General features: G+C 41.2%; 1 pseudogene; it reads right to left on the reverse strand.

The window, feature by feature from the left end:
- Positions 1–399: 399 nt before the first annotated feature.
- LOC137879619 (MICOS complex subunit mic25a-like) overlaps positions 400–16,030 on the reverse strand; it is a 52,800-nt pseudogene continuing 37,169 nt past the window's right edge.

Consider the following 16,030-nt stretch of genomic DNA (forward strand, 5'->3'; position numbering starts at 1 on the left):
ATGTGGCCCGTCCGGTGTGTTGCTCATGTGCACGCATTCACACGAGCACCTGTACGTGACGACACGTATGTATACAGGTGTTCACTGTAGTGGTAAAACACATAAGGAAGACGGATACACACATACAGGCACACATATTAATTAACACTTCACTATTCATCTGTTCTCCACTTCATTTATCTTTCCTTTCCCTTCTCTCTCTCTTAATGAAACCATGAGTATGGCACAGCATTGTCACAAGGACACACACGACCCCATTTTCAGCAGTGGAACAGACAGACACAGACAGACACACACAGACACACAGACACACACACACACACACACACACACACACACACACACACACACACACACACACACACACACACACAAGACACACCACCTGCAGTCTCATCATCACCGGACCACTGGGATTTATTTCAGCAGTGGCAGGGGTGTGCCGCCGCAACATGACAATAAATCAACACATCATACACTCTGGAGTGACATGTCAAGATAATACACTCAAAAACCAAAGGAGGACGGTGAGTGGGAAAGAGGAGGGGGGTTATTCAGTGATGGTGAATAAATAAATGGATGGATGGATGGATAGGAGAAGATTTGATGCCCTCTCCTTCTTGACTTCTTCTCCTCCTGCTTTCTTTGGAATTCTCAGCCATGATTCGTCAGTGAGCTCTAAAAAAAAAAAAACAGAGGGAGGGAGACAAGAAAAGAGAAACCATCAAATTACAAATTTACATGACTGAGATCCAAAGGGGAAACTCACAAAAGTCAGGATGCATCATGGGAAATCTAATCCCTCACACAAAAACAAAGCAGCCAAAGAGTCACACATTACAAAGGTAGTTCAGTAAATGTGAGTATCACCTCTATCCGACTTCTTTCAACCACAGCTTCTATATGAAACAGCTCACAACCAGGTCTGGATTATTCTGAGTAACCAGGTCATTTTTTTTACCTTTTTTTGGCACTTTGAGCACCACAAGCTGAGTGCCATATAGTCCCATTACATTGGGGAAAAGGTTGTAATCTCTACGGCCAATGTTTCCAACTCTAGGGAACTAGTCATTTTATGAAAAGCATAAAAAAAACCAAAGCCATAGCTTGCGATTTTGGGGCGCTTTCTCTACGAGAGATGATCCTCGCTAACTTGGAAACATGGCTCCTTTGTCAGGAACTTTAGTAAAAATGTTTGATTTAATTTTGATGTAAACTAGCACAAAACTGGTCAACATTTTTCATCCTTGAGAGTAAGAAATATATACATGATGTACTGTGTTCCCAGGAATTGTAGCGTGCTGCGCGTGCTGCCCTGGAAGAGTTTGGCCTGTAGCAGTAGATGTGAGTTCTGACTCAGTGACTCACAAGGGGCTGCAGGGAAAGTCTGAAGTGGTTTATTAGTACAATAAGCCAACAGCAGAGAGATATTTTGGCCAATGTGTTTTTTTGTGGAATTGCTGTGCAACAGCAAGAATTGCAACAGACCAGAGTTCTTTACTCCACCTTAAAATCCAAAAGCTTGTAACCGCCTTTTGCTTGCTCTGTACTGTTGCCATAGCACCAACGCTTAGCGCTGAAGTGACAGCACCAGATGAGAAAGACTCTCATGAAGACGACTGTGGACGAGGGAGAAAGGGGTTGCAGTTGTACAAGTGGACGGAAAAGGGTTTTTTAATTCTTCTGGAGCAGAAGGAGGTGGTGTGTGTGTGTGTGTGTGTGTGTGTGTGTGTGTGTGTGTATGTGTGTGTATGTGTGTGGTGTGTACCTGCATCAGTGGTTGGAGCAATAGCTCTATATAATAGCTATACATGCCTACTTAAATGAGACTATTGTCTTAACTGGTCTACGAATAATATATCCAGTCTGGTTTTTAAATTTCTACTATGATGCACCTCTGGTCATTATGTCATCTACATCTACTGTTTCATTGCAACTGTGTCATTTAACTCTGTACTTCTAAACGTATGTAATATTTATATTTTATCATTTAATTTCTCCCTCTTGCCTCAGCTATTACCATCAGCCAAAAAATAATGTCAAATTGATGAACATCCATCAATCCCTTATCCTGTTAGCTATAAAATGAATAAGACTTATAAAAGAGTAACTTTGGTATTTTCCAATGTTCATGTGTCTCAGAGAATTTTCTTTAAAAATTGGTCCAATATTGAGGGAGAACGCTGCAGACAGCAGATGCTAAGCAGACTGCAATGTAATCGCTCAGGGCAGTTCCGCACAGTCATTGTACAGCCACTTAAAGTATTTGTTTCTGCCAGCGACAGATTGTTATCATAAGTCTCTGACAACATTATGGAAAGGACACTACAACGAAATAAAAGGCTTTTCTTTACCGTTCACTTGATCCGGTCTGTTTGTTAATGTGTCATGTGATCTGTTGCTGGAAGACAGGTATGGACACGCGAGTGAGAGTTGGAGAGAGAGGAGTGTGACCGATGGTTAAATAAACTCAAACTTAAGATGGGTATTTACATTGGGCTTAAAATATAAAAACACAGTGCTAAAGAATCCCAGAGTGGTGCTGGTAGAGGGTGTATTAAAATGAAACAAGTGTATTAATTGTTACTGGAAGACAATGGATGGATGGAAATGCCTTTGGAATTGTCTGTGTGTGCTGATGTAGTGTACGAAACACTGATTGACAACTAAACACCTCTTGCATCAACACACATACAAACACAAAGTCACAGGGAAAGACACAGGGCAACCCAGCATTAGTTTGTGGCTGCTGGGTGGGCTAGTTGGCATGCTAACTACCTCGGTGCTCGGTTGGCAGGCAGATATGCTGGCGGGCAGGTTAGCCGTTCACTTGCCAAGTGCATCCGAGGGCATCGCAGCCTGTGCCATTGAATTGGAGATGAGCGGCAAATGTGACGAGGGGATTTAGCTTTACCGTTCCACTCACGTCCCGAGACATAAAGGGGGACAGTGTGTATCTGCATATGTGCATGAAAGTGGCTCTGACTGTGTTCGCCGTAGCTTGTGCACACGTTAACGTGTGTGTATGTGCGAGTGTGAGGCGGCAGTGTGTGTGTAGGTATTGCCACACTCATATACAACAGTGTGATGGGAAATGATGCCTCATGCATAGTGTATGAAGTAGTCCCTGAATTTCAAACTGACCCCTGGCACCTCCAACAGAACACACGGTTAAATTTGGTGCCCAGGTCCAAATTTGGACCGCCGCCATCCACACTTGGATAATTTAAAGACAGGAAAAGCTTTTTATGCACGGCAACTTGGGCAGGGAGGGCAGCCAAATATTCAAGCTCAAGGTCTGTGCCGAATTTAAGATGTACACTCAGTTGCCTGTTTATTAGGTACACCGAAATAAAGCTAATGCAGTTGAATCCAACAATAAATCCTACCTTCATCAAGGTAAAAATGTTCAACTTTTGTTGAAACAGTTTTAAAGAGGTGCCGATTCAACTTCATGGTCATTCCAGAGGATGCAGTTTGTGATGCTGTTATACTGAGAGCTACTTCTAGTTTTATTGTCACCCCATTACCAGTCTATCAGCTAGATGTTGTAGACTGAAGGTCCAATAATATCTCTTGTTGAGAAGATGATTTTGTATGGAGCTTTTTCCTGTCATTCAAGTCTTTCAATCTGAGAGCACGACTTATTGATTTCACGTTCAGATTTTCGTCGCACTCAAATAGCCCTTGCTTGCGGTTGACATATTGATATTGCAGATATATTGTTGCTTGCATAGATTTCTTGTGCTCCAGCTTCAGGCCTTCTCCTCATACTCAGGCTGCTTCTGTGTGCTTGTGAAACATCTGATCCCAGATTTCCCCTCTGCTCTTCTGTGCAATAACCCAGTCAAAATTCCCCAACCAATGGAATGTGAGGTGTAGTGTCGACCAATGAAATGATCCCTGCTTTGTTGCGGGTCGGTTCGGTTTACTAGATTGTCCCTGACAGGTGGTTACTCTTTAAATCCACCAGGTGGATGATGTAAACATATCATGATCATATGATGGCGATTAGGCCATGAAAATATTATGCTGACGCTTTTTTGTAAAACACTGATACAGATTGTTGTTGTACGCATAACAGCGAGACGGCTCTCGTAGCCAATTATATCTAGAAGTATAGCAAACGCAGCCGCAGCAAGGCAGGGATCATTTCATTGGTCAACACTACACCTGCCATTCTCTTGGTTGGGGAATTTTAACAGTAGAGGAGAAATCAGAGAGAAAACATTTGACGAGCACACAGTAGCAGCCTGAGTGTCAGGAGAAGGGCTGAAGCCTGATTGCAGGAAATCTGTGCAAGCAACGATATATCTGAGTGCGAGCATACAGTTTGAGCAGAAGCAGAGAAAATCAAAGCGCAAACAAGAGCTATTAAGAGTGTGAGGACGGGGTTTTGAGGGAAAGCATCACAAAATGCTGAAAGTAAAATCAATGAGTCATCAAAATTGAAAAGCCATGATCTTGAATAAAGAAAAAAAACCTCCATAATTTTGGCTGCTTGAGTTGTTAATAAGAATCATTTTGCTTTCTGTATCTATCTCTATTAGCAATGATATCTGATGTAAACAGTTCAGAAGAAACAAAATAGCTAGGACAAACTACAAAAACACACGCCAGCACACCATTTAAAGACAGATATTATCTAACATCATCACATCCCATGGATGTGGCTGTAATGTTAACGTTACTCTCATTTATCTTTTGTGTTGCAGATCAGAGGGAATGAGTAAGTTCCAGGAATAATTTCTTCATTTACGCTTTCTTAACGTATTCACACGACTTGGAACCTAGTCTTACACTATGTTGGTTCAAAAAGTGTAAAGTCGAAACCAACTATTTCACTTCATTATCACAAACTCTTGCCGAGATGGAAAAAGGGTCCGTTGAGGTTAGATTTAATACACACAAAAACAGTGATACACAGCATATAGACACACTAACACATGTTTTCGTCCACCTGCCAGCTTTCATCCAATTAGTGAGCAGTGAGAGGAGCAGATAGATCGTTGTTTGTTGGCCAGGAATCGTAGAAGCAACTGTATACTGACAGCAGACCCACATGTAAACACATCTGCATCAAATGTAGGGAGACACACACACACACACACACACACACACACACACACACACTTGTCTTTTCTCTGCAAAAAACAAAAATAATAGACGAGTAGAAAATCAATAAGTGTCTTCTCTGCTCAGTGCTAACAGCACTCAGTTCTCTCTCTCTCTCTGGAAGAACGGAGACAGTTGCCAGGCAGGGATGTCAATCAGACACTCACAGAATGGCCGTGGCTTTGGCTGCTTAATAAAGACACAACTTTCACTGATTACACGGTCAGAAAGACAGCCAAACAGTCAATCAGTCAGTCCTCTGAGGAAGCCTCTTAATCAGTCAGACAGCTAGTTAGTTACACGCACAAATCCATCGGAACTGTTGATTCACTCAGTCTGTAAGTTGACGCTATGATGACGACAGAGCCTTTGGGGGCATGGGGGGTATATTACCAGGATTCCATTGTATATATATCCGGAACAAGACTTGTTGTTTACACTCCAATTAGCAAGTTGAGATGTGAGACCGGAGTTGGGTTTCAGAGATGACATCAGATTGTTTCACAATTAGCAAAATCATCGCCAGATGATAGCTGGTGGGTTCAGAGATTGCAATTTTGCCAATGCGTCGCTTTTGCTCCCCACACGGATGGTTAACTTGCATTCAACCAAAGCCTGCTCGAACGAGTCAATACTACTCTGACTGCAAATGGAAACCAGAACGCTTCTGATACCAAAATCGTGTCCTGTTGTCTACAGATTCAGCGTATGAATCCTGAAACCACCATTCATTCAGTCACAGCGGTTTAGTTGCTGCAGAGAAGCATTCAGTTGCTCAGTCTGTCTGTTAACCTTCAGCCATCAAATACTGAAGATACTCATTGATTTAATGTATAAAGTCACTCATGTAATTTGATGAAAAGTCATCTAAAAGCTAGGTTTGATATAAAGACGTTTTTCAAAGGTGATCAGATAATTTAATTTAAATGTGTTTAACCAAGAGGAAAACTTAAATTTACCCCAATTTGATCACTTTTGGATCTTTTTAAGCCATGGTAGTGGTCAGTCCACTACTTTGGGCCAGACTGAAATGACTATTGGATGGTATGACAAAAAATGTTGACCCTGTTCCCCTGACTTTTTCTCTGGGGACTCATCCCTCTCACTCTCTCCATACATTTCTTGTCTATTTATACTGGTAACTGTTAAATAAAAAAATAACTGTATGGGACATTGTATTTGATTTTAATTTCACACATCTTTTTGTCCAAACTATTCATTTTTCTTTCCATTACATATTTATTCTTTCCTGTGGTGCTGTCAGACTGATCTTAAAGAGATTCAGTCACATTTGTAATTTTCAGTGATCCCTTCCTATCAAAATAATGTCTTTGCCACAGTAATAGTGCTCATCAACCAAATGTATCACACTTGTCATTGACTAGTTTGCACTACTACATACATATATGAAATTGTCTCACTCTGGGTGAGCAGGAAAAATAATAATCCTATAAAGACCCCAAAAGAAGCTATTCCTTTAACAAAGGCTATCTGTACGCATAAAAAGACCAAATGACAAAATGTCAGTGAGATTGAGCAGCTAGGATATCTAACAATAGGATAGTGAAGATGATAATGACAATTCCATTTACGGAACAACACCTCAGTCTACAGCTAGTGAGTCCCTTTGTCACAATTTACGAATCAATCACATGTTACAGAGATGGCGATCAGTGGATCGCAGCAGCACGGATGAGAAGTTTAGCTGGATGCTGATGGAGTGTCATATAGATTTAAGAGCGAGAGAGAGAGAGAGAGAGAGAGAGAGAGAGAGAGAGAGAGAGAGAGAGAGAGAGAGAGAGAGAGAGAGAGAGAGAGAGAGAGAGAGAGAGAGAGAGGACTGTTGGAGGAAGGAGGGGCATGAGAGAGCTAATCTTTATGTGCTCTGTGCGTTTACAGGGCAGTCGCCATGGAGATGATGGATGTGAAGGAGAGGTGGGATGGAAGGAGGGAAAGAGAGAGAGAGAGACATGAAGAGATATAAATATGTGGACTAGCAGGTGTGAGTGCGTTTGTGAGGGCAATATGTACGGGTATATTATATCACAACACATATGTCAATGTTTCTTTTCACGTGTTGAACAAAGACCTACAATGGAATGAAATGAAAAAATAAATAAATAAACCTTCACCAACCAGTCAAATGTCATCACTTCATCATTTTATCATATGTGTGAAATTGTTATAATTAGAAAAACAATTCTTGAGTTATGGCAAAAATGTGTTTTATGAAGTCACAGTGTTAATCCTTTTTTTTGTTTAATATTGCTATTTATAAATATAGTGCATGGAAAGAGAAACAAAAGGCAGTTTAACAATGAGAATCACAGTCCAAAAGTAGAAACATGAATCATAACGATATAATCAAAAGAAAAATAAGCCATACTTTCTGCATTTTAAAGATGTAATCATACAAATCAATGTTCGAACTAACAAAAGCAAAACAAAGCTAAATAAGTCAGTCAGAGGACAGAGATTGCAGAGAGCTGAGGAACGTTATTATAGTATGATGCCGACTTGCAAGTAGGGAAGTGAGAGCTACGATATCTAATTGCTTGATGGTTGCAGTCATCTGGAAACCCAAATATGGCAATATGGAGAGAGACAGATTTGTCTGACGGCCCATATTAGTTTATTGCTGATATATTGTTATCTGTCCATATGCAGTGTGATTTGCTTAGATATGAAAACATCGATTTAAAGGTATCTAATATAGAAAGTGTTGTTTGAGTAATTCAGGAATGGTATCGTCACACAGTTATTCCAGCAGAGCCGACTATTACTTAGAGAAAGGCAGACTGATATGAGCAGCAGGACACAAACATCTGCAATGTCAATACAATATTTTGCAACTAAGATAAAAGCTTTTATGCCGAAGAGAAATACAGCTTGAATCAAGAAATGTAACAGCAAATCAGCACAAAAATGACAATTATGGCTGTGTGCAGAGCTCCGCCCTCAGTGAAACAAAAAGGCGTCAAGAGAAGAATCCTCACAACAAACGGTGCACATAAATTACGTAAATAAAATATTTAGTCACAAATTAACAGATCCACTTCAACATCGCATCACTTGCTAGGTATTTTAATGAATGTCCTGGCATCTTCTTGTGATTGAAACTCCCTCTCTGCGCCGTTATGCATAACACAAAGGGAAAAGCAGGTCAAATTGTATCCCTGGTTTCTCACAGCGCTGCCGCCGGATGTCACTGAAGGCGTCTCGGGCGGGAATTGTCTTCACGGTGTAATCAGGAAAGACAGAGATGACCCCGTCTCTGACTTTGATTTGTAGTTGGGCTCTGGCTCACCACAGAATATCAACACAGTCCGTACGATACATCACGCGGTTATTGTGCGGGGGCGCTCAGCAGGTTTCGGAAAGGCTCTTTCTCAAGTTTAGGAGTGTCCATGAACAGAGTGGAGATCGCCACCGCAGTGGAGGCAGGAGTTTGTTAAGTCCTTGGAGTCGCACACTATCCTTATATTGTTCGCTGTGATCTGGCCTCAAGATCCTTGCATTTATTTTCCACTATTGCTAGTACCAATTCACTTCAGCAGGGAGAGCATGGACTTCTGCAGGTGGAAAGCAAGGTTTCCATTTAACTAATGGTATTCTTCAAAGCACTGATATATATATATATATATATATATATATATATATATATATATATATATATATATATATATATATATATATATATATATATATATATATATATATATATATATATATATATATATATATATATATATATATATATATTTTGGTTATGATATCTGTATCATAGATTTCAGGGGTAGCATATTTCGTTTTGTGTTGCATTATACAACGACAGTCTACAGTTTGTCAAATCAAATAAACTTAAATGAACTTGATGAAATGGTCAATTAGATTTTTTTGGAAGAAAATTATTGATTTAGATGACTCGACTAATCTGTAAAATAGTCAAAAGATAAATCAATAGTGATAAGTGACAGCCCTTGTCAGCGAGAAGTTGGAAGTGTTGGGTAAAACAAGAAAATGCAAAACATTTGTGCCTAGAGAAGGATTTTTGATAGATTATTGCAGGAGCCCCAAAAGTTGCATCCTATTCCATTGATCGCTACTCCCGAAGCCCTAATTAGTTCATCCTTTAAGCCTCAAGGAATGTTTGATTCAAAGAAATGTCCTCCAGGCATTCCTAAAATACTGCATTCAAGAATACATACAGTACATCGTGTTAGTATTGGTACAGACGTACAGCAAGTAGCAATCACACAAAAGCTATAATCAGTGTATGCTTTATTTTATGCAGATATTAATAAAAGGGATATTACCATATATAGAACGGTCTGTCTGTGTGTGTGTGTGTGTGTGTGTGTGTGTGTGTGTGTGTGTGTGTGTGTGTGTGTGTGTGTTAGAGAGTTAGCAGGCAGGCCAAGGCTCACAGTGGGGCTCACCACCTGCAACTACAGATAGCCATACATAAACTTCATTTATCTTTTTTTTTGTCTCAGTCTCTCCTTTCTATGCCACAGTGGTGATTGACAGATCGTCCTCTCCTCTTTCTTATTCCTTCCATACTTTCTGTCATCCCCTCATCCCCTCCGCTAACATAAACCTCTCCTCTCCTCTTTATTCGTCCTCTCTACATTCCTCCCATCGTCTCCTCATTCCTACTGTATCTCTCTTTTACAGTTTTCTATTAACCCTTCTTCACTGACAGGCACCCTTAAGCCTCTACCTCCCCTACGTTTCCTCTCTTTCATCAGTCTTCATCCATTCCCCCATTGACAGGCACCTTCTATTCGTCATCCCGGCAACAAAAACGCATCCCTCATTTTTTTCTCCCCTCTTTTTAGCTGGAAATGGCAAAATTCATCTTCCTTTCAATCAATTTCTCCACCTGGACACACCAAACAGGTTTGAATGGAGACGTCTTGATTTTTTTGTTGTTGCTGGGATTTGCTGTGGCAGGAAGACAGGGAAATAGTCTGCCATTACTAAAGACATTCAGTAAGGTTTAACCATTTTCCTGGACTGAATGTTGTCTGAGAGGTGCTTAAGATGCTGCTGGCACTACATTTAGAAATGGTCGGCTGCTTAAGAAAACGTTGTTGAGTTAGTTTGTAGTTAAAAGTGGCTGGTGTGGAAAATGTCAACTGAAATGTTTTGAAGAACGGGAGATAGCTCGAGTTTATGTACACGCACGCACGCACGCACGCACGCACGCACGCACGCACGCACGCACGCACGCACGCACGCACACGGCACAACTGATGGAGGTGACATTAAGAGAGTAGCACTTAAATGCGGCAGGATCCATCTGCAAACCCATACACTATAAACTGGCGATCACACAAACACAGATACACAGGCACATTATTTTCTTTTTTGAATTTGTTTTTCTTTGTCCTTTGTCACTAACGCTCTTAGGGACTCAAGATGAGAAGGCGTGATTGTATACACATTTCCCTGTGTCCGAACTAATGTTGCCCATCATAGCTGCATACCTTCAAAGTATAATGGGGTTACAACTATCAATTATTTACACAATTGATTAATTAAGTCATTGTTTCTTTCTTCTATTAATCATTTAGCATGAACATTGTGGGAAAAATTAAGTTCCCAGAGCCCAAGGTGAGCCCAGAAAGGTGATTTTCTGTCAATCAGCATATTGTGATGTCTTGAGAGGTCGGGATCGGCTTGTGAGGCATGGGTGCATAAATCAAGACGACAAGCGGTGGTTTCTAACTCAAAATACTGTATTCAGCTTATTTTAGCAAAATTTCTGCTTAATTCCAGCAGAAAACCGCTACAAAAAACAAACATAACTATCTTCAATTTACTTCTGGTTCATTGTCTTTAACGTAAGATAAAACTCTTTTCTTTTCGTCGGCTACTGTCGTCCTTCTCCTTCCAAACGTTTTCTCCTTTGTTCCTCACACCAGCCTCCCCAGGGTAATCAGACACCTCTCTTTCAGCTGGGCAGCAGCCTTGGCCCCGGCTGCCCTGCTGACTGTGGGAATTGTAGTCAGTTGACCAGACGCCATGATGGGTTGTAGTCTCTGCTACAACCACTGGGAGGGGATGTATCGCCCATTGATGACACTCCCTCTCATGACATCACAATATTGATTAATTGAGTCATGTGAACACATTAACCAAATTCTTAAATCCAGCCCTAGTCTTCCATCAGCTCCATGAAAAAGGAAACACCAAAATGTCCTGGCCGTGTAAAACGCAAGTTTTAAAAAGTGCAAGAACACAAACTTCACATTGAAACCACGTTTTCTTTCTGTTCCAGCCAATCAACACATGTTTTTCCTCATTCGATGATGTATCACTTCCTAGCTGTGGACCAACAGGCTTGCACACTGAGAGAGACCAAAGCTCCTCCCTCCCTACTGATTAGTGTAACACAATTAAGGTGTGCAAGCTAATGCTTTCATGTGATCTATGTCTATCATATGGGAAAGTGTCCGTACAGTGTAATACATATGGGTTTGAAATGTTCCTTTTTTCTATAATGGAAACAGTTACCAAAGTTGCCAATCAGCAAAATGCTACCTGGTCAGTGTTTGACATTTGCACTACTGTCTGTTCAACATAAATGAAAAGAAAGCATCCTAATGCCCCGCCAGGGCCCTCAACATCCTCCAAGTATATGTTCTACCTTTTTCAAACTGTTACTGCACTATTTAAAAAGCTACAATTGAGAATAAACAGATTGCTGATTACCTTTAAAAAATATCCCCATATACCCAAGTATAAAAACATCCGTTCCACTTACTGTTTAGCTTCAGCAACGCTCTAGTTCTGCCTCAGTAATCAAGGCAGAACTAGAGTGGCACTTAACCAAACATCTCAGAGGCCAGCACACGCTCACAGATCAGGGTAGACGAACACTGCGTTCAGGAGACCGACGCGTTCAAGTGGGTCAAGTGTGTGGGATACATTAGCAAGTGTTGCTACAATGCCAGTGGCCGCTGCTAATGGTATTAAGTGGCACAGCGCTAGCATTCTGCAAATGGTTGGCGCTGGAGTCTTTGAGTATTGACGGGGGGGGGGGGGGGGGGGGGCTGACACTTACAGTAAGTGTCGGTTTGTACTTGAATGTGACTTTGAGGACGGTGTGTTTTGTTTCACTGAGAAGGAGGCTGAAAGAGAGAAAAGATGATGAGAGGCAAAGGGTGGACTCACAACGTCTCTTGTGGGCTTACACTCACGCAAACGCACAAATTCTAAGCCCACTAACACACACTGAATATGACAAAAAAAACGTCCTATCACAATGACTATATACTGACAAAATATAAGATAACGTCAAAACCGAAAAGAGACAAAACCTACAAAGCTTCATGGAACGCAGGGCCTTGGTGAGCTGACATTTACCCTGCATCCTCCACACACACACACACACACACACACACACACACACACACACACACACACACACACACACACACACACACACACACACTCTTAAGGTGACATATGCATGACAATGGCCCAACCAGAGACAGGAGAGGGACAGGGGTGTGTGTGTGGGTGCCAGGCCATATCCTTAAGCAGCCATCATTAATGGATGGCAGAGGGCAGAATGTGTGGAAAAATGTGTGTGTGTGTGTGTGTGTGTGTGTGTGTGTGTGTGTGTGTGTGTGTGTGCACATGTGTGTGCATGTGTGTGCATGCATGAATCATAAAACATAAAAGAACTTTTGAGTGACATATAAGGAAGGCTGTGCCACTGTAGATAGTGAGTTGGGTGGACTTCAAGCGGGAGACAGAAATAGTGAGATAGATACTCTCGTGATGTTCAGATCAAGACAGAGTAGACAGAGAAGCAGGCCACGGGCTCCATTGGCAGAATGATTGACAAACAGACAGGCTGACAAGGAGGAACAGATATATATATATATATATATATATATACACACACACACACACACACACACACACACACACACACATACAGGACGGTAGATATATACAGTAGAGCCTATATGAATAAACGCTCTGAAAAAAATTATACAAGTCAGTGCTAGCTGGGTGACAGACAGAACTGATCCAAGCCAAGACAGAATGGACCTGCTGCTGCTGTGAGTCATGAACACACTTTAACTTTGCTTACATGACTCCATGATACAGAACACAGAAGATACCAGATGTCTACGTGGGAAAATGTTAGGTTTTAGGCAGACAGATGGCATTAGATAGGTGTTCATTCATGTGCAGAAAGACACAAAAGAGAGGAAGAATAGTTAAAGAATAATAACTAAAATGAATAATTTTGGGGAGAAAAATACAGCATTCTTCCTTTAATCACAGGGAAGAATGCATCTGCTTTAGAAAAATCCTTAAAAGCACAAACGGAGAACAAAAGAACAGAGCTTTTAAGCTGTCGCAAGGTTTCAGCCGGCTAGAAGCTTTGCTGTCTGTTGAGCATGTAATTGTTGCACAAAGCTGAAAAATGACTGCATCCAATTACATTGTATGTATTTTCGAACTCACTTGCTAATTGATCTACCCATAAAAGGCCAGTTTACTTTGCTTGTTAGTTTAAATAAACTGCCTTCTTTTCCAGAGTGCATCTCGAAAATATGTTGGTGCAAGATTAAAAAAATCTGACCTCATGTTCGGACATTTGGTTGTTAAATTGTTTGTTTTCTGATTTTCAAAGACTTTCTGAATGCGACAAATCAACAATTTCCAAAACGTGACATTTTGCTATGTAATATTTCATATCGTCACTCACAATACTTGATGAGCTCATGGCAGGTGAATGCAATTATCTAAAAACCTTCTGTTCCCCTTTCGGAACGAACACACAGGCACTTCATTCAGACAAAGGCAAAACCTCCATTACTGACAGTCTCACCCTTAACAAAATGTTTCCTCCAGGGTCTATAGAATATCACATTTCATAATGAAATATGATCCAGTGCACTCTCTCATTACTAAATCTGCAGTGCATATTGCTCCCTGTTGACCCTTTACTACCTGCAGCCATACTGAAACTTTACCTTGTAAAACTCTCGTCCAAGTGCTCTGCACTGCCAAGCTGCTGCCTCTGTCACATCCATTTATGGACAGGCAGACTGGACAGCTGCCTGTGTGTCCGGAGGGGTCTTAGGACCGCCCATTCATTTCTTTTCATTAAGGCTGAATAATGGGGAGCCTCCAGTGGCAGCTCTATTCGTCGTCTCCCCTCTCTATCTGACCCAATCTCAGTCATTTGGGTATCACTCCAAAGTGCTATTTGAGTATTCAATATTAACCCGGCACTGCTTAATATTTCCATTAAAAACTAAGAAAGTCGTAAGCTCTAAAACAGAACCTGTTTTATCGACAGAAGTCTTAAAAAGCCCTTTTTTATCTGTGTAATATATATTACAGTGATATATTGAAGGAAAACTTAAGAATGTGATGATTCTCAGACAAGTTTCAATTCAATTTGCTTAAATGAGCTGTGTGTCGCAGCCACTGCTGCTGTAACTGCTGACCGTGTTAATAAGTGTGTCAAAGTACCACAATTACTGTATCTTCCCATTGTTTTCAGAACAGCGCCATGCGTCTGTCCCCTTCACCTCCCACAATGTCTTTTCCTCACATCTCTCCCCCCACGCCCCCCTTCAACTCATCCGTTTCTCAACGTTTGAAAACCTCCGGACCAGATAAACACGTGACACTTCAGACCCCCTGAAAGCCCTTAATAGCAAAATGTCGGGGGTCTTGAAAAGACAATTATTTGTCACTTGCAGTTGTCACTTAAATGTCTTTAAAAAAAAAGCTTACAATGCCCAGCGGTTTTCATTATTAAAACTGCAAAACATTTATTCACAAATATGACTAGCGAGTGGGAAAAGAGATCACAGCTAGTCAGAGCTGCAGCAGGTTTGCGTGACGCCAGCCTGTCTTCACGTCTGTTCGTGGACCTAAACGGACCCCTCCTTTGGACAAATCTGATCCAGTGACTTTTGTGAGAACCTGGATTAAAGCAAGACATTGTCTCTCCTCTTCTTGGATACCAGGATGGCAACTAGAAGAAGCCAAGCCAAGGTCTGTGTGTCGGGTTCGGATAGTGCCAAACCTACTGAAGACTCTCCAGAGCTCCGTGGCTATAGCAGTGCATCTGGAGCTAATGCACTGGCTAATGTGACAAAGTGTGCCGTGAAGAGCAGAGAAATAGGCGTTCATTTAGGAAGGGGGACGAATGGAGGATGGGAACTGGTGCTAAAGAGATGGATCAATGATGACAGCAGCATGAAAGATTCAAGGAATAGCAGATAATACTCCAGATGTGTGACAGATGTAAAGGATATAATATAGGATGTGTATTGGATGTGCAGTTCAATTGGACACTTAAATGTGAGTTCTTCTACGTTTCCACATCTCCATCTTGAATCTTGAAACATTTATATGTTTAAGTTTGAGCATGGGATGGAGCACTCTTCAGAAGTCTTAAAGGTCAACCTGAAAGTCCAACCGTCTTCAGAGGAGCACGCTTGAAGAGCGAGATTTCATCTCCGTTAGATTATCCCCAAAAAGAAAGGTTAGACAGAGAAGATGTCAGCGATAAAATGTTTTGGATCAAGATTGTACTTTTCAAAGTGAGACAGCAACCGCGGGGAATTTAAAAAAAAGGTGCCAACTCTTAGAATTGTCTAGCTTTCAGGTGAACAAACGTGAGAATACAGTTCATTCAACAGTTTGGCACTAATAGAGATCTAAAACAATAAGTGCTCCATAGAGCCCTGTAATGTTTGGCTTCTAAACCACTGTCTGGAAAGGACTAGACCTCATTTATCAACGTCAGTCAGATCCACCTTAGAAGTAGAAGTTGTGGACTTTTCATTGCTATTCAGAGGACGGTGAGGTCTGAGCCCGCTCTGGCTTTCAGGCCACAACACTTTCACTCACAGACGTTGGGTGT

Source organism: Cebidichthys violaceus, unplaced genomic scaffold (assembly GCF_023349555.1).
Source record: "Cebidichthys violaceus isolate CVI_PGR_0920_01 unplaced genomic scaffold, fCebVio1.0.p SCAF_25, whole genome shotgun sequence".
Taxonomy (NCBI): domain Eukaryota; kingdom Metazoa; phylum Chordata; class Actinopteri; order Perciformes; family Stichaeidae; genus Cebidichthys; species Cebidichthys violaceus.